We start from the raw sequence: 22,436 nt of genomic DNA, 5'->3' as shown, positions 1-22,436 counted from the left end.
ACCCTCGACGTGTTGTTTGAGTGCTGTGACTGTGAATACGCACATCCTTTTTGATACGGAGAAAAGCAATCAAAGGTTCTATAGTAAATCACTAACATTCGCTATCCGGGCGGCAGCACGAATCAGCGATTGCCGCTGAAATAATGGTCAGGTGAAATGAAATGGGGGCCTGAGCGTAACTTTTACGGTAATGAAACGAGCAGGATCGCCACCACACGCGGTAAACAAAGCCGACGCGAAGGAAACTGGAATGTTTACGCAGTCTCGCTGATCAACAGCACGTAGAGAAAGGCGTTTACAGCGCGCCGATAGAAAGAGGGGAAAAGCGCAGTGCAACAAAAAGCGACGTGTTTAATTAAATCAGAGGCAAATGAGGCGGCAGCGTACGTACAGCGAAATCCGGCACTGTTTGTTGTGAGTCGCGCTCTGACCTTACGCTGCTACAATCAGATTAACAAGGCACTCCCCACTACCCACTACCCACTCCCCACTGCTCACTTCCTGCGCCAAATCCCGTAACGCGTTTACTGTCACAGCACCAAATGCCACTACTCTCATTATCCCATCACTTTTGGCCCACCAGTTCCTTTAATGACTGAAATACAGAGATGTGCGTAACCAGTAGGTCGTAATTTCATCCACGAACCTTCGGATTCCATTACTGTTCGCGTCAGTTGACAATAAATATTATTTTCGAAACTTTTATAAATAAAATAAGTCCATTTGAGTGACAGCTTTGTAATAGATACTGTGAATTGGATCAAGGATTGAGGTTTGGAGCGGGGGGAGAATAATGTCTTACTTTCTCCTCCTACCACCACAATTTAATTGGCCGTTTTAATAATAACAATGAAATATTTAAAATGGTTAATCTTATAATAGTTTGTTTACATTAGTTCTCAGTACACTGCTTTGATTTAACACGCAAGAAATTGCAATTCAGAAAAATATATCGTTTTAAAAGATCTGTCCGAAAATTTAAGAAGATCGTGTATCATGCAATTGCTTTAATAATTGTAATAACAGAAGACACTCATAACTTTGGCAACGTCCTACTTTACACAATATAAAGTATGCAACCACCGTTCTCTGTACTGCACGTAACACTGTGACTGTGAATATAAGTCTACAGACTACGGTATGCGGCGTGCAAATGGGGGGAGTGCTGTTTCTTTCAGTAGCTTCCACATCCGTTGGAAAAAGTTAGTCTTTCTTTTTTTTTCTTGTTCTCCACTTTTCCAGTATTGGACACTCATCCCTTTTCTGTCTTGATTTATACAACTGTATTGCCCGTCCTACTGCACTTCTGGACTCAAAAACGGTGTCGGATTTGTTTGACAGTATTTATGGTGAGCCTGGGAACGGGTGCGTCTCATGGACGGAAAGTTCTCTGCAGACAGTCAGGCCACAAGTCCATGCACGTGCCTGATCCTCATGCAAGCAACTATAAAGTATCCTGAGTTAAAAAAAACATCTTTTAAATTTCAGAATTCCTTGCCGTTTTCGAGACTCTAAGTTTTGATGCGGGTTCACTATCCGAAGGTTAGCCGAGAAACTTGGAAATAGAAATACGTGAAACTATGAACGCTTTTAGTTAAATGCTTTTGGGGGAGAGGCGGTGTTGGGTGTGGGAACGAGCTCCTAACTTATCCCCCAAGGATTGTGCTACCAACTATTCTATGCAAAGCGCTGCAGTCTGGAACTGCAAGACCGCTACGGTCGCAGGTTCGAATCCTGCCTCGGGCATGGATGTTTGTGATGTCCTTAGGTTGGTTAGGTTTAACTAGTTCTAAGTTCTAGGGGACTAATAACCTCAGCAGTTGAGTCCCATAGTGCTCAGAGCCATATTCTATGCAAATAAACTAACCCAAAGTGAATAAGAGCTGAATACATGTTTCTGTTGTCTTTCAAAACTTCGCAGTACAGTCAGAAATCCTACTGGATAGAAAGAAACTCGGGTTTTTGCTTTATCTCGAAAATACTTGAGGCTATCCTCAAAAGTCGAGGTTACTAAATAGCGAAAATATGCTGGGGCTAGAAGAATACCCATGGTGAGAATGGAGGAGAGGTTAGAAAGAGATCCCTGTTCATAATATTTTGCACCAGTGTTCTACGTTTAGTTACAGACTTACTTGGAGTGGTATTTGTTTATGAGGACATTCGCGGTGTGCATACATTAAACTCGTCACTTCTCGTGATTTTCTTCAGGAGGTTGTGTGCTTTGGGATTGAGGACCTCTCTCCCACTCATCTTCATATTCAGCCGTAATAAAACAAACTGCACATCGCAAGGAGTTTTTAGCACCCTGCCAATACTACTACAGATCTGAGAAAGGTCTTCACCTTGGATAGGAAACATTGTGGTATATCCTACACAACCACTACCTTGAGCCAAGTCGGTCGGGCTCGCCGAGAGGTTCTATGCGCTACAGTCTGGAACCGCGAGACCGCTACGGTCGCAGGTTCTAACCCTGCCTTTGGCATGGATGTGTGTGATGTCCTTAGGTTAGTTAGGTTTAAGTAGGTCTAAGTTCTAGGGGACTGATTACCTCAGAAGTTAAGTCCCATAGTGCTCAGAGCCATTTTGAACCTTGAGCGAATGAAGGACTGGACGTAGTTTTAGTTTTAAATCAGGTAGATGATTTCCTGCCTCGATGACTCTGTCTATGGTACATCGTATTTTAAATTTTTGGTAAGTTCCTATGGGACCAAACTGCTGAGGTCATAAGTCCCTAGGATTACACACTACTTAATCTAACTTGAACTAACTTACGCTAAGGACAACACACACACACACACACACACACACACGCACGCATGCCGAGGACTCGAACCTCCGACGGAGGGAGCCGCGCGAACCGTGAAAAGACGCCTCAGATCGTGGGGCTACCTCGCGCGACGCGTCGGTACGTGATATTAACATTATCATTTACGACTTCGAACTAGCGCAGTTAGTCATGGACTGTGCGGCTGGTCCCGGCGGAGGTTCGAGTCCTGGGTGTGTGTGTGTTTGTCCTTAGGATAATTTATGTTAAGTAGTGTGTAAGCTCAGGGACTGATGACCTTAGCAGTTAAGTCCCATAAGATTTCACACACATTTGAACATTTTTTTTGCTCGTGCATGCACGTCCACCTCTTTCGGACTAAACTTTACAGTAAAGTTGTCCGTTATGTAATAAAAATGAAATTATCAGACATGTGAATCTCTGATTTTGTTGATACTGAAATCGAGTTTAGGCTTGGATTTCCTATGTATCACAAGCTAAATTACTCGGCAGAACTTGATTTTAGTTTTTAGGTAATGTGCCGCAAAGCAGGGTACCCGCTGACACAAGGTCAGCTCTTAGACCGAGGAAGATGACGCAGTGGTTAAGGGTCTTCACTCGCGTCAGGTGCGGCGGGGGCGGGGGAGGGAGAGGGAGCGTGTGCAAATCCCCGTTCAGGCATTCAGATTTTCTTAGGTTTTGTGATGTCCTGAGATTGATTATGCAGAGTATCGGAACGTTAAATCCTAGTCTTCTTCTCTCTTCCCTTTAGCAATACATTTTATAACCTAAAATTACAATTTAGAACTCTTTAAACGAAACGTGCTGCATGTGAAAGCGTATGTACTAGTATATTTCAGTCCGCTGAAGATGCTTTATAATAAATTCGGACAAAATGCGCGTGGAAAATTATAAACGTATTTATTCAGTTGCGAAAGGACGTAACCTCAAAACCAGTAAAGTAGCTGGAATTTTTTTGTTACACTTTCTGAACAGATTGGCTATCTTCAATGCTGGCCTGCTGTAAATTTTCAAAGTCCAATCTAATAGAGATTTGGTGCATCCGTACAATATTTCAGTCTGATTCAATCAACTCGAAATGTATTTACCTAGAAGCGTATTGTATAATCAAATCCATATTGTAATCATACAGGCTATTTCAGATAGTCTAACAACAAAACAAAGAAATGTGAGAAATATAATGAATGTGAAAAGTGGAAGGAAACTTAAGAGTGTAACGTGTTGTTCACTTCTGTGTCATAGTAGCTTATCATAGACTCTGTTGGAAGAGTGGAGTATGTCGACTGTGGTCTTATTAAACGAATCATTCTTGCATTTTCCTAGTGCGATGTAGAGAAACCATGGATACCATAAACCCAAATAATCCCTTTCCTTCCGAAATCACGTGTTTTAAACAGTTCGCCACATCATTTCGTGAAATGGCAACAATTCGTTGTTTCTTACTACACTGATGAGCCGAAACATTATGCACACTGCCCACCGCGAGATAGAATGCCGCCAGGTTGCGGACGCGTGACGCGGTAAGAAAAGCATATAAGCGCGGCAGAGACCTAGGGGAATCATTCTAGTAACGATATGGGACGCAAATGGGGAAATTCTCTAACATTAGCAACTTCGACAATGTGCTGATTGTTACCGCCCGGCGTCTCGGAACAAGCATGTCGGAAATGCCGAAACTGACAGAATGATCGAGTATTACTGATCGCCCATGGAAAGTGATTGAAGGACTGTAGCGAGAAGGTGACATGTTTTTGGACGTTCACGCCTTTATACAGAATGTGAAGGGTGGTGGATTTCCGTCCCTGTAAAGCAAGACAGTCCGCGATCTGTGCCAGTTGTCAGCACAAGGAACAATGCTAGTGCAGGCATGAGTTTTTCATAGCACATCATTCAGCGAACATTGTTGAGCATCGGGCTTCCCAGCAGACAAACCTTACGTGTTCCCATGGCTGCACAACGACGTTATCAGTTAGGAGTGCAGTGTACACGGGTACATAGAGATTAGACTATCGATCAATGGAAATGTTTCACCTGGTTGGAGCTGGCCGATGTGGCCGAGCGGTTCTAGGCGCTTCAGTCTAGAACCTCGTGAGCGCTACGGTCGCACATTCGAATCCTGCCTCGGGCATGGATGTGTGTGATGTCCTTAGTTCTAAGTTCTAGGGGACTGATGACCTCAGAAGTTGAGTCCCATAGTGCTCAGAGCCAATTTTTGATCCGGTGGTATTTCAAGATGGCAACTCTCGCTTGGATAGGTAGGCATTGAGTTATTTTCACTTGTTGAAACGCCATAGCTGGTAGGTATACAGGGTGAGTCACCTAACGTTACCGCTGGATATATTTCGTAAACCACATCAAATACTGACGAACCGATTCCACAGACCGAACGTGAGGAGAGGGGCTAGTGTAATTGTTTAATACAAACCATGCAAAAATGTACGGAAGTATGTTTTTTAACACAAACCTACTTTTTTTAAAAATGGAACCACATTAGTTTTGTTAGCACATATGAACATATAAACAAATACGTAATCAGTGCCGTTTGTTGCATTGTAAAATGTTAATTACATCCTGAGATATTGTAACCTAAAGTTGACGCTTGAAACCTCCGACGTTCAGTTGCGTGTTGTAACAAACACAGGCCACAGTCGGCGAGCAGTATCTGCAGGGACATGTTCACGTTGACGACCGTGTTTACGAGTGTGGCTGTAGTGCACTGTTGTGGTTTGGTCTAGCTGTCGCAGTGTCCGCATGTAGCGCTTGCTGCTATTGTTATTCTGCATTCGTCTCCGCACGCAGACCAACTGTAGTATACCGTGTTACCAGACGTCTGTGATAGTGTAGTGTTGTAGGAACTGTGACCATGGTGTATTCGAACTCTGAAAAGGCGGAGATGATACTCATCTATGGCGAGTGTCGACCAAATCGACCAAATGCAGCCGAAGCCTGCAGGGTGTATGCAGAACGGTACCCGGACAGAGAGCATCCAACGTGCCGCACATTGCAAAACATCTACCGCCAACTGTATGCAACAGGTATGGTCGTAGCACGCAAACGGGTCCGTAACAGGCCCGTCACAGGAGACGGGTGCAGTTGGTGTGTTAGCTGCTGTTGCCATGAACCCACACATGAGTACACGGGACATTGCGAGAGCCGGTGGACTGATTCAAAGTAGTGTCATGCGCATACTGCATCGTCACCGCTTTCACCCGTTTCATGTGTCGCTACATCAGCAATTACAGAGTGTTTCAAAAATGACCGGTATATTTGACACGGCAATAAAAACTAAACGAGCAGCGATAGAAATACACCGTTTGTTGCAATATGCTTGGGACAACAGTACATTTTCAGGCGGACAAACTTTCGAAATTACAGTAGTTACAATTTTCAACAACAGATGGCGCTGCAAGTGATGTGAAAGATATAGAAGACAACGCAGTCTGTGGGTACGCCATTCTGTACGTCGTCTTTCTGCTGTAAGCGTGTGCTGTTCACAACGTGCAAGTGTGCTGTAGACAACATGGTTTATTCCTTAGAACAGAGGATTTTTCTGGTGTTGGAATTCCACCGCCTAGAACACAGTGTTGTTGCAACAAGACGAAGTTTTCAACGGAGGTTTAATGTAACCAAAGGACCGAAAAGCGATACAATAAAGGATCTGTTTGAAAAATTTCAACGGACTGGGAACGTGACGGATGAACGTGCTGGAAAGGTAGGGCGACCGCGTACGGCAACCACAGAGGGCAACGCGCAGCTAGTGCAGCAGGTGATCCAACAGCGGCCTCGGGTTTCCGTTCGCCGTGTTGCAGCTGCGGTCCAAATGACGCCAACGTCCACGTATCGTCTCATGCGCCAGAGTTTACACCTCTATCCATACAAAATTCAAACGCGGCAACCCCTCAGCGCCGCTACCATTGCTGCACGAGAGACATTCGCTAACGATATAGTGCACAGGATTGATGACGGCGATATGCATGTGGGCAGCATTTGGTTTACTGACGAAGCTTATTTTTACCTGGACGGCTTCGTCAATAAACAGAACTGGCGCATATGGGGAACCGAAAAGCCCCATGTTGCAGTCCCATCGTCCCTGCATCCTCAAAAAGTACTGGTCTGGGCCGCCATTTCTTCCAAAGGAATCATTGGCCCATTTTTCAGATCCGAAACGATTACTGCATCACGCTATCTGGACATTCTTCATGAATTTGTGGCGGTATAAACTGCCTTAGACGACACTGCGAACACCTCGTGGTTTATGCAAGATGGTGCCCGGCCACATCGCACGGCCGACGTCTTTAATTTCCTGAATGAATATTTCGATGATCGTGTGATTGCTTTGGGCTATCCGAAACATACAGGAGGCGGCGTGGATTGGCCTCCCTATTCGCCAGACATGAACCCCTGTGACTTCTTTCTGTGGGGACACTTGAAAGACCAGGTGTACCGCCAGAATCCAGAAACAATTGAACAGCTGAAGCAGTACATCTCATCTGCATGTGAAGCCATTCCGCCAGACACGTTGTCAAAGGTTTCGGGTAATTTCATTCAGAGACTACGCCATATTATTGCTACGCAAGGTGGATATGTGGAAAATATCGTACTATAGAGTTTTCCAGACCGCAGCGCCATCTGTTGTTGTAAATTGTAACTACTGTAATTTCGAAAGTTTGTCTGCCTGAAAATGTACTGTTGTCCCAAGCATATTGCAACAAACGGTGTATTTCTATCGCTGGTCGTTTAGTTTTTATTGCCGTTTCAAATATACCGGTCATTTTTGAAACACCCTGTACATGGTGATGACTTTAATCATCGAGTGCAATTCTATCAATGGGCGTTAACAGAGAATGCGTTGCAGGGTTTCACAAACCACGGCACAGTGAATCTACGGAACATGCATTACTGATCCGTGGACAATCCTCGCTGGCTCAGACAGGTAGAGCGACAGCGACCGTGAACTGTAAATGTATGGTACTGTGGCAGCCTGCGGCGACATTACACCAGATGTACTGCGGGGTGTACGACATTCATTACGCCAGAGATTGCAATTGTGTGCAGCAAATGATGGCCACTACATTGAACATCTATTGGCCTGACATGTCGGGACACACTCTATTCCATTCCGTAATTGAAAACGGAAACCACGTGTGTACGTGTACCTCACCCCTCATGGTAATGTACATGTGCGTCAGTGAAAAAGACCAATAAAAAGGTGTTAGCATGTGGACGTAATGTGCTGTTCCAGTCTCTTCTGTACCTAAGGTCCATCACCGTTCCCTTTGGATCCCTACGTAATTCGTTGCTCTCCGATACACACGATCGAACAGTGGAGGAGTGGTACTCAAGCGTCAACTTTAGGTTACAATATCTCCGGATGTAATTAACATTTTACAATGCAACAAACGGCACTGATTACGTATTTGTTTATATGTTCAGATGTGCTAACAAAACTAGCGTGGTTCCATTTAAAAAAACGTAGGTTTGTGTTAAAAAACATACTTCCGTGCATTTTTTTATGGTTTGTATTAACCAATTACACTAGTCCCTCTCCTCATTTTCGGTCTGTGGAATCGATTCGTCAGTATTTGATGTGGTTTACGAAATATATCCAGCGGTAATGTTAGGTGACTCACCTTGTATATCGAAGTCTGCAGTGGTTCAGGGGTATATTCTAACGCTTTGCAAATATCCGGAGGTTGGATACATGGTAATATTTTATGCTTTTCGCCACTGTATCTTTTAAACAATATTTAGCTTTTATGTATCAGCTTCTGACATTATTCAGTATGCTTTTTTGTCATTATGTGGAATGTTACTGGGCGTCAGCTACACAAATACTGTGACTGATGAACTTCTTTGCTGATGACTATTTATGAAAATCGACATCGGTGACAGTGGCGGCTGATGGCGGTACAGAATGGTTTTCGATGAACAAGAGAGTGTAAAGAAAGGCATGTTTTAAGCGGATACTGATGCCTTGCAGGTGTCGACGGAAAATCTGTGTATTATATACTTGTAGTCTTTAAGTAAAGCTCACTGCGTATGTGACTAACTTTTCAGAAGCAGTGCAAGCATAGAGCCCTCAAGCTGACGAACAAAGGGGCTGTAGGCTGAGTCAGCGGGCTGCAGTGAGAGGAAGTGCCGCTACATTACCCTGCTAATGGAACACTGATTGGCTCATCCTTGACCCGTTGGGGTCGCCGCACTCTGTAAACATCGGCAGTTGCTCGCACGCCTTCCTGCTGCATCACACATTGTGTGACACACTTTGCAGTTCCATAGTGTCCTTTGCTCTATGAGAGTCCTTTCCGAAGGCATAGAGAGAACTGGAACGTATCTGGTACATATCTGGCAACCTGAGTGAGTTGATACTTCTGTCAGAATTTTATTTTGTGAAGTAAATCAGGTCTGTATGCGCTCCTTCGAATTGGATTTTTTTTTACCAGGTAACGAAATGTGCATTAATTTTCTTTTAGCAATGACCAGGGAGAAGATGTGTTAACAGACATAGCAAAAGTAACAAAAATAAATAAATAAGCAAAGTAGTAAACTGTTTTTGAAGTTGGTGCTGTGGGATGACTTTCGAGATAAAGTTAGAATAACAGAAATTAAGAGGATAGCAGAAATTGGAAAAAGAACTGTGATACATTAGAGGTATATATGACGGTAGTGTCTGTTCCCGAAAGAACAGTTACCGTGGATGACCATGCAGCTTTGCTAGAAATGAAATGATAATTAAATGGACACCCTAGCTGTAAACAGGCGTTGATGTACTTAATTGGGGACATGTTGAAAATGTGTGCCCCAACCGGGACTCGAACCCGGGATCTCCTGCTTACATGGCAGACGCTCTATCCATCTGAGCCACCGCTGGCACAGAGGATAGTGCGTCTGTAGGGACTTATCCCTTGCACGCTCCCCGTGAGATCCACATTCCCAACATGTCCACACCACTACATTCGTAGTGCGCCTAATAGATGTTTGCCCATCATACTCTGTGCCCGCGGTGGCTCAGATGGATAGAGCGTCTGCCATGTAAGCAGGAGATTCCGGGTTCGAGTCCCGGTCGGGGCACACATTTTCAACATGTCCCCAATTAAGTACATCAACGCCTGTTTGCAGCTAGGGTGTCCATTTAATTATCATTTCATACATTAGAGGAAATGCAATATTCATGGTATGGTAATCTTAGGAGATTACTGGAGAAGAGATTGACACAAACAGTTGGGAAACGGATACATGAGAAGGAAAAAAAAGAAAAAACGAAGTAGACTAAGAAAAGGGGAATGAAGAGAATAAAATTTACTACGACACGAAGCAGCTTACAGAACGAGTGGTAAAATATGAAGTTGTGGCGCTTAGGATGCGACAAATGGCCTTTGACCCCTTAGAAACGATGCGTAATAGATACATTAAAACAGGAAGATTAAGGTTTAATGTTGCATCGACGTGAAAGTCATTCCAAGCTTGGAAAGAACAGTGATTTTCTTAAATCTATTATGGCTAAAGCCAGATTAGTTATTTTACATAAATCTAACTTCTACATGTATACTCCACAAGTGGCGGAGGGTACCTATGCTACCACTATCCTTTCCCCGCTTCTCTGTTCCACTCACGAACGGTGCACTGTGGGAACGTCTGCCTATAAACTTTCGTATGGGCTGCCACTTCTCTATCTGGTCTGTGGTTATTTAATTAGACATATATGGGAGGACGTAGTATGTTGCCCGGCTCTTCTTGGAACGTATGCTCTCACATTCTCAACAGTGGCCCTTTCCGTGATACACAACTCCTGTCCTCTAACCACCGACACTGGAGTTCGTTGAGCGTCTCCACAACGCTCTCGCGTCGATTAAACTACTACCTGTAGAAACGTGCGACTCTTCTTTGAATCTTCTCTATCTCTCCTGTTAATCCTACTTACAAGGAAACTGTCCAATCCGACATGTCGAAACCTGTCCTGAAACTTTTCTACAGGAACAATAGACCGAAAGAAACACAATGCCAAAATTATAGCTGCTAAGACGCACTACAAGCGTCACCTTTGTGGTATCACTAAGTGTTAACAAAGGAGATAAAACTGAACTAATTTCCCTTCGAATTTCGTGGCATATGCTTGCTAGTAGCAACTGTCTTTGTGCAGGTTCCAGAGTTCCACAGAAATGTGGAATACAATTAATATTTTCAACCTTCAAAGATAGAATATCAAGCACGTGGTTTGCAATAGAAACCACCTACTTCTAATGTAGACCTACATATGTAGTATGTATTAGTTACTTTCTTGGATATTCATTCAAATGATGTCGACATTTCGTTAGAAATTCTGGCAACATTAGAAGAAACAAGAAATAACTCGGACAGCTCCGTGAACTGTAGTCTGAACGATGACATTTGTGCTAACTGAAGTCCAGAACAAAAATAAAATACCTTCGAAGCACAATGAAAACATGTACAGTAATAGAGGTCAGTAACAAAGAAAAGACTGAAAATATGGAAGAAAACTGCTCGAAAGATTTAGAATTGCTCGTGAGAGACGGTGCAGCGTTACCAAGCGAGATCTAAGAAACTGGGCCCTCTGAACTGCAACTGAGACGAATGTTACTGATTTCCAGACTTTATCGACCTGGTTAAACAGATTCAGGAAGTTATGCGGAAAAGCAAGTCCAAAATTACGAAGTTTACCTGAAGTAAACGTGTGGAAAATACGTCATTAATAGGGAATACTATAGAGGAAGTCGTAGCTGAGGTGAAGGTGAAGCTACTTGTTATCCACCAAAAGGTGCTTATAATACCAGTCAGGTTTCGTGCAATCCGCGCTTTATCATATTGCTCGAAAAACAAAATAAGGAGATAGAGTCGCTTGTGAATTCGATAAATGCTATGACACAATCATATACAACAACGCCTATGATAAGTATCAATGTACTGCTTTTTCCGCAACTTTATCTCTGTCTTCAGGAACATAGAGGCACGTTACCACCAAAAATTTATAAAAAGGTCTGTTTACTTGCAAAAGTCTCGTAATCGACGTAGCAAAAATATAGGAGAGAATAATTTAACGTCACGTGTGACTGTTTTCTTACCATATGCAGCGTATAATTCATTGCTTTCGTTGGACTCTTGGCTTGGACATAACGATACCTCTGTCTTTAGGAGTCCAACGATAAGACTGTTAATATAATTCAGATTCCACCCGGAACTAGTAGTGTGATTCAGCCTCTCGATAAAAATTTTTCAACAGTGTAAAGCATTTTTCAGGTAATTGTTGGACAATATAATTTCCGATAGCTCTTTGTCGTTTCAAATTTATCAGTATTGTTAAACTGTATTCATATTTCCATTGTCAGTTTGCATCACCACATGCCTGGCACACTGCACAATTTGCGGAGAAATGGCCACGACGGTTTCTAACTCCATTCCAGTTCTGTCTAAATAAAACTATTAATTACTGTGAAGTGCCTGAATGCATTAATTTTTCTTTTATGAGGTGTGCGTTGATTAAGGAAAATGTTTGTTTTCGTTATCCAACAGACATTTAGCATTTTTGTGACCACTGTTTCATGGTTATCAAAATAAACGTTATTCAGAAATTATCATAAGATCTGTGCTACAGGAACTGTTATAAAATACTTAATGTCCATGAATTAAAATCCCGATTGATGGAAGTTTCCTGTAATATAATACCTTACACTGTCTTGTTCATTCATCTGTTAGTCAAATATGTAACAATTACAGGGTTATTACAAATGATTGAAGCGATTTCACAGCTCTACAATAACTTTATTATTTGAGATATTTTCACAATGCTTTGCACACACATACAAAAACTCAAAAAGTTTTTTTAGGCATTCACAAATGTTCGATATGTACCCCTTTAGTGATTCGGCAGACATCAAGCTGATAATCAAGTTCCTTCCACACACGACGCAGCACTTCCCCATCAATGAGTTCGAAAGCATCGTTGATGCGAGCTCGCAGTTCTGGCACGTTTCTTGGTAGAGGAGGTTTAAACACTGAATCTTTCACAAAACCCCACAGAAAGAAATCGCATGGGGTTAAGTCGGGAGAGCGTGGAGGCCATGACATGAATTGCTGATCATGATCTCCACCACGACCGATCCATCTGTTTTCCAATCTCCTGTTTAAGAAATGCCGAACATCATGATGGAAGTGCGATGGAGCACCATCCTGTTGAAAGATGAAGTCGGCGCTGTCGGTCTCCAGTTGTGGCATGAGCCAATTTTCCAGCATGTCCAGATACACGTGTCCTGTAACGTTTTTTTTTGCAGACGAAAAACGGGCCGTAAACTTTAAACCGTGAGATTGCACAAAACACGTTCACTTTAGGTGAATTGCGAATTTGCTGCACGAATGCGTGAGGATTCTCTACCGCCCAGATTCGCACATTGTGTCTGTTCACTTCACCATTAAGAAAAAATGTTGCTTCATCACTGAAAACAGGTTTCGCACTGAACGCATCCTCTTCCATGAGCTGTTGCAACCGCGCCGAAAATTCAAAGCGTTTGACTTTGTCATCGGGTGTCAGGGCTTGTAGCAATTGTAAACGGTAAGGCTTCTGCTTTAGCCTTTTCCGTAAGATTTTTCAAACCGTCGGCTGTGGTACGTTTAGCTCCCTGCTTGCTTTATTCGTCGACTTCCGCGGGCTACGCGTGAAACTTGCCCGCACGCGTTCAACCGTTTCTTCGCTCACTGCAGGCCGACCCGTTGATTTCCCCTTACAGAGGCATCCAGAAGCTTTAAACTTCGCATACCATCGCCGAATGGAGTTAGCAGTTGGTGGATCTTTGTTGAACTTCGTCCTGAAGTGTCGTTGCACTGTTATGACTGACTGATGTGAGTGCATTTCAAGCACGACATACGCTTTCTCGGCTTCATTTTGTCTCACTGCGCTCTCGAGCGCTCTGGCGGCAGAAACCTGATGTGCGGCTTCAGCCGAACAAAACTTTATGAGTTTTTCTACGTATCTGTAGTGTGTCGTGACCATATGTCAATGAATGGAGCTACAGTGAATTTATGATATCGCTTCAATCATTTGTAATAGCCCTGTATATGTGCAGCAGTTAAGTTGTCACTATGAATCACAAGTTATTCAAAAATTAATGGTGTGAGACATTTTTGGTACGATTTAAGTGCTTAAAATTTACGTATGTGCACTTTGGAATTGGCGCTACGCGGCGCTACTTCCACAAGTCAATTCTAGGTCTGTATATTCGCCGATTCGAGCGCTAGGTAGGAAGGGCTGTGTGTACCAATCGCTGTTACAAGCGGTTCTTCGTGAGGCAGAAGTAAGCAACTTTAACATTAAAAAAATTGTAGTGTGCCTTAGCAGTTAAACCTTTTCTTTCGGTGTATTCCGCCTGTGTGAAAAATTTCAGTGTACTTTTCGACATGTAGGACTGGACCATTCCTTTGTTAGCACGGGTCCCAGGCCGATGAACAGAACTCAAGAATAGGTCGAACAAGAATTTTGTAATCCACTTTAATTCTTAGATGAGTTACGTTTCCTTAAGATTCTTCCAATAAATCTTAGCCTGATACCTGCTTTTCTTGCAATTGCTTTTATGTCGTCATTCCACTTTAGGCCGCTCTGGACGGTTACTACTAGGTACTTTAGTGTAGTTACTGATTCCAGCGCGTTTTCACCAGTAACTTAATCGAGCAGTGAAGGATCTCTTCTTACGTTTCGTCTCTTGTAACCTTGTCGTCGGTAAGTCTTTGACTCCATTCTCTTTTCTTCCTTTAGAAATAGAAGTGTATGGGTCGGAAATGACCCGTGGAATTCCCTTAATAAATTTAGGAAATTCACGGAAAACGTATATTCAAATAGCCCAACGGAAATTTAAATCATGTTCCTCCCGAATAAAAGTCCAACTCTAACAACTGCACCACCTCGCTCATTTTTTTTTTTTTTGTTTGCTCTACCGAACTAATATTTTTGAAATGAATACGCCTTTGTGGTATTCCGCCAGTACATTGTTTTTTATGATTTATGACTTTTTACAGTGAATATGGATGTTTCACAGTTGATGTAGCAAACAGAACACGTAAATATTTAGCAAGTATGACAAACTTGTATCTGTCGAGTAGTATTACAATTTCGAACGCACAACTCTTGATGTATTTATCTTAGAACTATGCCACGCCTGAAACTGTATGTTTATTTCATTTATATCACTTAATATATAATTAAGTCGTGCTGTAATTAAAGTGGACAAAGTCGTTGCCGCCGGCCGCGTTGGCCGAGTGATTCTAGGCGCTTCAGTCCGGAACAGCGCGACTACTACAGTCGCAGGTTCGAATCCTGCCTCGAGCATGGATGTGTGTGATGTCCATAGGTTAGTTAGGTTTAAGTAGTTTTAAGTTCTAGGGGACTGATGACCTCAGATGTTAAGTCCCATAGTGCTCAGAGCCATTTGAACCATTTGAAAGTCGTTGCCAAAATTCCATTAGTAACACGTCCAGGTATCGGAAGAGATACATGTACTAAAGCTTACGTGAAGCTAGCGCCAATTATCTATCTGAAAAGTGTAAAGATATTAATATCTGTTGATGTTACACAGTGATCGTCATTAATGCTAAGATTACTGTTACGAACAAGCAGTAAAGAAGTGTTCCACGAGCTATAGTATTTCATCTTTGTTCATAGCTCGCTACAGTTTTGAGCGTTTGATGATACTTTCACTTTTTTGATAACAACGAATGAGACAGTAGTAGTGCTGGTCTGGCAAACAGTGGCGTCACAGGCAGAGAGCTCTGACTGAGTAGGTCACACATCCAAGTTTAGTGACGCCTACGTAAGAATTCTAGTAGCAGTAAACAAGTGCGTTATTTCTGACAATAAACAGTGTTCTTGAAAGCAGATCTAAGAGCTGATTATTGTCCGACCTCCTTCATCTTTCAAGAAACGTCTTCTTCTCTGCCTCAAGAGTAACAAATGTTTGGCACTGCTTACATCTCGTGCAAAAAGCAAGTACCCAGATGTTCCTTCCATCGCGCTCCAGGTCATCTAAGATTGTCTTCGCTAACAGCACGCAGCGAGCACCGTCTATGAGGAAAATATGTAAGTCTATTAGAAGTATTTAACATATTCGTGAATAGAAAAATTAGGTTCAAAATGGCTCTGAGCTCTATGGGACTCAACTGCTGAGGCCATTAGTCCCCTAGAACTTAGAACTAGTTAAACCTAACTAACCTAAGGACATCACAAACATCCATGCCCGAGGCAGGATTCGAACCTGCGACCGTAGCGGTCTTGCGGTTCCAGACTGCAGCGCCTTTAACCGCACGGCCACTTCGGCCGGCCAGAAAAATTAGGGTTTGACGTTCCATCAACATATATATAGAGTGCAAAAAGCTATATGTACAAAATTTGTAGTCTTTAGAAGAAATAAAAAGAAGCTCTTCGTTGTGGTAACATGTGCACCGTGTCATGAATATTGTTTTAGAGGTTTTGCTGACACCCTATTGATTTCTTTTTGCCGGGGGAAAGATAGTGTTTGGTGAAGGAGACACCGATAGACATTCCAGAAGAGCTGGTTGCCCGTTTCATTGAATGTACAGATATTATTAGAGGTACACCCGGTGGTTCTGAGCGTGTTTAGACAATCATTAGCACGAAGGTACCAGCCGTGCATTAATGTAAACGGATGACATTTTCAGCAACATGTCTAAAACAATATTCATCACACGGCAGTTTGAACACCGTCTCTGAACATCACTAGTGTCATAGCTTTCGAGAGCCCCTTGTAGGGAAACGCAGTACCTGTGCCATTGCACTCATTGTTTCGCTAGTTCCGTAATTTCACCGGTACGCAATTTGTGAAACATCAAATAAAGTCTGCTACTTTCCTTTCCAAATTACGATATTTATAATCGAGGACACTGTTACAGTGAAGTGACGAAAGTTATAGGATAGTGATATGCACATATACAGATGGCGGTAGTATCGCGCGCGCGCGCGCGCGCGCGCGCGCGCGCACACACACACACACACACACACACACACACACACACACACACACACACAAGGTATAACAGGGCAGTGAATTAGCGGAGCTGTTGTTTGTACTCAGGTGATTCATGTGAAAAGGTTTCCGACGTTATTATGGTCGCACGACGGGAATTAACAGATTCTGAATGTGGAATGATAGTTGGAGCTAGACGCATTGGACATTCAATTTCGTAAATCGCTGGGAATTCAGTATTCCGAATTCCACAGTGTCAAGAGTTTGCCGAGAATACCAAGTTTCAGGCATTACATCTCACCACGGATAACGTGGTCAATGGCCTTGACTTAACGACCGAGAGCTGCGGCCTTTTCGTAGAGTTGCCATTGCTAATAGACAAGGAACACTGCACGAAATACAGCAGAAATCAATGTGGGACGCTGTATGAACGTATGCGTGAGGAAAGTGTGGCGAAATTTGGCGTTAATGGGCTGTGGCAGCAGACTACCGACGCGAGTGCCTTTGCTAACTGCACGACATCGCCTGCAGCGCCCTCTTCTGGGCTTATGATTACATTGGTTGGCCCCTAGACGACTGCAAAACCGTGGCTTGGTCAGATGAGTTCCGATTTCAATTGGTAAGATCTGATGGTAGAGTTCGAATGTGGCGCAGACCCCACTTAGCCATGGGCCAAAGTTGTCAACAAGGCACTGTGCAAGCTGGTGGTGGCTCCATAATGGTGTGGGCTGTGTTTATATGGAATAGATTGGGTGTCTGGTACAAATGAGTCGATCACCGACTGGAAATGGTTATGTTCAGCTACTTGGGGACTATTTGCAGCCATTCATGGGCTTCATGTTCCCAAAGAACGTTGTCATTTCACTGGGCCACGATTGTTCGTGATAGGTTTGAAGAACATTCTGGACAGTTCGAGCGAATGATTTGGCCATCCATATCACCTGATACGAATCCCATTGAACACTTATGGGCCATAATTGAGAGTTAAGTTGGTACACTTCCGCAATTATGGAAGGCTATAGATTCAACATGGCTCAGTATTTCTGCAGGGGATTTCCAACGACTTGTTGGGTCCATGTCACGTCGAGTTGCTGCACTACTCCGGCCAACAGGAGGCCCGACATGATCCTAGGAGGTATACCATGACTTTTGTCACTTTAGTGTATATTAATGCACAATATGAATAAAAAATACCGGTCCCGATCGCATTTATTTTAATTTTAGTCGTTTCTACTAATTTCACTTACATGACAACCGCCATCTGAGCAGTTTCATATCCACATGAGGCGCCAGTTGCGGAACCTTTCTGTTATTACCACTTGGACTGATACTTCTACATTTAAATTAAGTAGAGTCTCTGACGTTCCAACATGATACCAGAAATTCTTAATTTATATTACTTGGCGTCGACAGTCGAGCATAATGGGTGAAGGACACTGAATGCAATTTATTTAATAAACTGTGCACTCCTTTTTCGAGTTACTCTTCTCAAGTGGCGTGATCTGTTTAATCTCCTGACATTCTTAGTGACTGTTGTTATCTGCGTCCTTACGTAATCTCGTTCAGCATCAAGGTATTTAATCTGTGAGATAAAACAATAGTGTCCCGTCCAAGTCAGGGACGGTACACAATAGCTAAATTCATAAAAAAGTGAGTGCACACGTTCCTATTAACATGATACTTTGAGCTTCCAGACGACATTGAAGGATATCTCCGAGGTCAGAACTTAAGATAACATGTCTTATGTTAATGTGACGTCAGAACTGAAGTTTTTGCGGTCCCAAATGGCAAGATAGGAAAATATTATTGTAAAAAGAAAAGAAAGAAAAGGAAGAAAGAAAGATAAGGAACAGCCATCTACAGCAACGATTGGAGATCTGAAAAAACTGTACTAACGTTCGTATATATGAAATAGTTGTGAAATTCACATCAAACCACTTGCTAAGAGACGAACTGGAACCTAATGAATAGCCCGTGCAGATCACTAGAAGATATAGCCTTAAAGGAACAAGGGAAAATTAATGTTTTTACGTTGTACATGTCATTTCCAGGCCACATCTGTCAGATCTTCTTATAGCTATCTTATAGCTATCTTCTACGATTTCTGGATATAGATGACTTCTTTCTGTCTGAGGTAGATGGGCAGGTCTTTCCCTAGTGCACCTATCAGGATATAAAAGGGAGAGGTCTCGACACAAGAAGCCGGGCCAGGGTCCAATGATTTCCCCAGGACGGCCGATGTTTCGACCACCCACTGCAGGTAAACTTGCAAACCGGCTGACAGGAAGCAGCACCTTATGCAAGTGATCCAAGCGGGAGCAGGAAACGGCCAATGAAAACACTGACATCCTGCTCCTGTTTCTGATTTACTGAAAGGCTTAAACGTAAAACAATTTCGTGGAGCGGTATCAAGGTCGCGAAATCGACGAGTCAGACGGCAGCCCTCGTGGAGGCAGAAAAAAATGGTTCAAATGGCTCTGAGCACTATGGGACTCAACTGCTGAGGTCATTAGTCCCCTAGAACTTAGAACTAGTTAAACCTAACTAACCTAAGGACATCACAAACATCCATGCCCGAGGCAGGATTCGAACCTGCGACCGTAGCGGTCTTGCGGTTCCAGACTGCAGCGCCTTTAACCGCACGGCCACTTCGGCCGGCTGTGGAGGCAGAGGTGGCGTTTCCTAGTGTATTGTCCCAGTCGGGAGAAGGTGAGTCTTAGTTACAGATGGACATATTTCTTGCCGCACGGAAAGCTAAGAGAATCCGGAAGTGCGTTTCCCGCGCTGCGTTTCGCGCGGTCTTTGATATGATGTTAGACTTTCCGGTGTTCTAGGCAAGTAATGCCTTAAAGTGAACGCAGACGTGTTCGGTATAAGCAGAGCCCTTACATCACTAAGCTCGACGGGAGTGTTTTAGTGAACGAGACAGACTTCGCGAAGCTCGATAGTGGCCAATAAATTATACAGGGTGAGTCGGGAGGAAAGAAATATGTTTTGAAGGGTGACAGTATTAGTGATTTTGAATAAAAAACTTCAAAAGAACATATGTCCTGTTCTTAACAGTTTCCGAAGAAACAATGAAAACAATGGGAACAGACGCAGGCGATAGTAAATGAAACTGTGTGACGTGATGTTTCGTTTAATTGTATACATTTCTTCACAAAAGGTGTTCAAAAAGTCTACCTTTAACTGCAATGCATTTTGCAGCTCTTGTAGACAGCTGGCATGAGCTCATATAGTCGGCTCTTCGCCTGAATACACGAATGTAAAATACGAGCGAGAAGTTCCTCCTTCGTCTCCACCCTGCGCTTGTAGAATTCGCTCTTAAGCCAACTCCACAAACAGTAATCTAACGGAGAAAGATCGGGCTGAGAAATAAGTCCGCAGAGACCGACCCAGCGCCCAGGGTACGTTTCGTTACGTACTGTGTCGCTGGCCGTACGGAATGTGCAAGAGCTCAGTCGTCCTGAAAGTACATACGATGTTGTGTTACCAAAGGAATATCCTCCAAATATTGTGGCAAGACAAAAAAAAAAATTGTAAATTTGTTGTAAGATCTTACGGGACCCAACTGCTTAGGTCATCAGTCCCTAAGCTTACACACTATTTAATCTAACTTCAACTAACTTACTCTATGGACAACACATACACCCATGCCCGAGGGAGGACTCGAACCTCCGACAGGGTGATCCACGCAGACCGTGGCAAGGCGCCTCCAGACCGTGCGGCTACCCCGCGCGGCCTGCTAAGACATATTGAAGGGAATCAAGATACCGTATTCCATTAAAACGATAATCTAAAACAACACGTTCACTGAGAAACGTTGTTGAAAATTTGTTTGTACATTAGCGTGCCGATTTTCGTCTGCCCACATGTGAAAGAAGCGCATGCTATTGATGCCGTTGCGGTTAAATGTGAACAAAGTACGAGGAATACAGCGTTCATGAGCCACTGACAAAACTCCTTTCGTTTGGCATCATCTCCTACATGCAGATGTTGTACACTCTGCCGATGATACGGATGCAGACTGTGTTCATGTACTCTGCGCATCACTCGTGTTTGCGGAGTACCTAGCTATGCAGCAAATCTTCTAGAGCTAGTAGTTGGACTGCGTTCAACAATTTCAGGAATGTTCTCAACTTCACTAAGATCTTGTTGGACAGGACGTTCAGATACAACATGTTTGCCGCGAAGCATACCACGTTCACGCAATCTGACAGACACCCTGCTAAATACCCCATTATCCGGAACTGCGATTAGGAAATCATCGTTCGTATTCGCAAACAGCGGCTGTGGAATTCCCATTCAAAACCCTGTAGACGAAAATTATGTCACCATACTTGGCAGGTGTGGAGACCGGTGGCATTTTCACTACACTGGCACGTACTGTTTCGATTGTGTACATAACAACATTGTAGTGCAATGTGTAACCACTGTAGTATTGAGACGAGAGGTAAACACCGTGTACACTTGCGGGACTCGTCGTTCCACAATGCTCAAGTGAACTGCGCATTGAAATGGTGAGTAAAGACAACACTACGTAGCCTAATGTCATTTTGGTTGTATTCGCATGTGAGCGCCGGTGAAGAACAACATGGTTTTCAAACAGTATATGTCCGATATGCTTAAGAAAAGGGCGTATATTCACTTAAAATGTTTGGTTCAGAATCACTCCTCAAAGCATGTACCTTTCCTCCTGAAACAGCCTGGATTTGCCTCAGTTGAAATTTGGTAGTGATGTTTTTGTGTGCCATCTGTATTCACGTTTTGTTGTTATCTTCCTTATCGGCGGAAGTTGCTAGCAGCCAGTTGAAGGCGCTGGAGGCGGTGCACTGAAATGTTAGTGGTGAACATAATCCAGTCCAATACTCGGATCTTGTAGTCTTTTCTGAAAGTAGTTGGATTGCCTTAGGGATCCGATTACTGCAGTGGTGTAGTTAGACGTTTAACCCATTCTCGTGAGTCAAAGTAAGACTAGCAACCCTTATTTAGACTAATTTGATAGTCTAACAAATCAGAGTTTATCCATGCCCGCGAATAAACCGTTTTCAATGAAATCCAAGTAGCAGTATGTCATGTAATTTGTCTCGCGCACTGCACTTTGCCAAGAGTACGTCGGCGGTGCCAGCAGCCGCGTGCGTGACTCCGCGCTATACTTCCGAAACTCCGAGGCGTATGTCAAGGAGACTAACATCACCGAGAGTAATTAATTTCAGATATACTCATCAGCGGGGTATACTGCGATAGTCATAGTGAGACTGTAGATTTCATTGCAACGCAATATAACAGCGTCGTATCAACGACAGACGTATGCTTACTTAGCCAGCAATAATTACAGTTCACTGTGGTGCTGTTTGTGAATATTAAAACACTGGTCGGACCACAGGGAATGAATGATGTTTGGAGTATACAAAACATAAAATGACGCAAAGAAATGATTAAATCTACACTCCTGGAAATTGAAATAAGAACACCGTGAATTCATTGTCCCAGGAAGGGGAAACTTTATTGACACATTCCTGGGGTCAGATACATCACATGATCACACTGACAGTACCACAGGCACATAGACACAGGCAACAGAGCATGCACAATGTCGGCACTAGTACAGTGTATATCCACCTTTCGCAGCAATCCAGGCTGCTATTCTCCCATGGAGACGATCGTAG

This window comes from Schistocerca nitens, chromosome 3 (genome assembly GCF_023898315.1).
Source record: "Schistocerca nitens isolate TAMUIC-IGC-003100 chromosome 3, iqSchNite1.1, whole genome shotgun sequence".
NCBI classification, from domain to species: Eukaryota; Metazoa; Arthropoda; class Insecta; order Orthoptera; family Acrididae; genus Schistocerca; species Schistocerca nitens.
Note: the sequence above shows the minus strand (reverse complement) of the source record.